We start from the raw sequence: 707 nt of genomic DNA, 5'->3' as shown, positions 1-707 counted from the left end.
CATGCAAAATTATTCACAGGGTATAGGCCTAAATCACAAAGTACAGTGTAACAGGGTTACTGTGAATTTGACAGTAGCTTACATGCAGCTCGGTGGCAAGTAAAATTCTGTATTTCATATTACAGTACACCAACTGTAATATAAATACGGTATCATGACACACAGTACAATACTTTAAATTGACTCTATTATACTGTAAAAAAGTAAATGCTACTGTAATCGGAATGAATTCAATTAATTAATGAAATTCATTGAGGGGAGGGGTTTGTTTTTCCACAGTATTTAACTGTAATTACAAGGGATTGGTGCAAGCAGGTTGACTGCTAGGTAAAGTGTTTACACTTGACACTCCGTAACAGTGTAGCCTATAGTTTTCAATAACGAAGAGGAGAGATCAGCAAAAGTTTCACGTTTTTTTAGTTGTATGTACGGGATACGCATGGCAAACATCGTCCGAATAAATGATTACTTGCAGGTTCCTTCTTGACAATGCAACAACAATAATAAATAATAAAAGATAAGAATACGAACATAAAGTAAACGGCAGTAGAATATACTGTATATTTTTTGCATAAGTATAATACAGGAAGGCACAATTTATAATCCAACATTTACACGTGTATTGGGGAAGGGTGGGGATGAGGGGCAAGTGTATAGAGTGCCTTCAGAAGGCAGTGCCTTTTCCAGATGTTTTGTTGTAATCAGAA

Source organism: Salvelinus fontinalis, chromosome 19 (assembly GCF_029448725.1).
Source record: "Salvelinus fontinalis isolate EN_2023a chromosome 19, ASM2944872v1, whole genome shotgun sequence".
NCBI lineage: Eukaryota > Metazoa > Chordata > Actinopteri > Salmoniformes > Salmonidae > Salvelinus > Salvelinus fontinalis.
Note: the sequence above shows the minus strand (reverse complement) of the source record.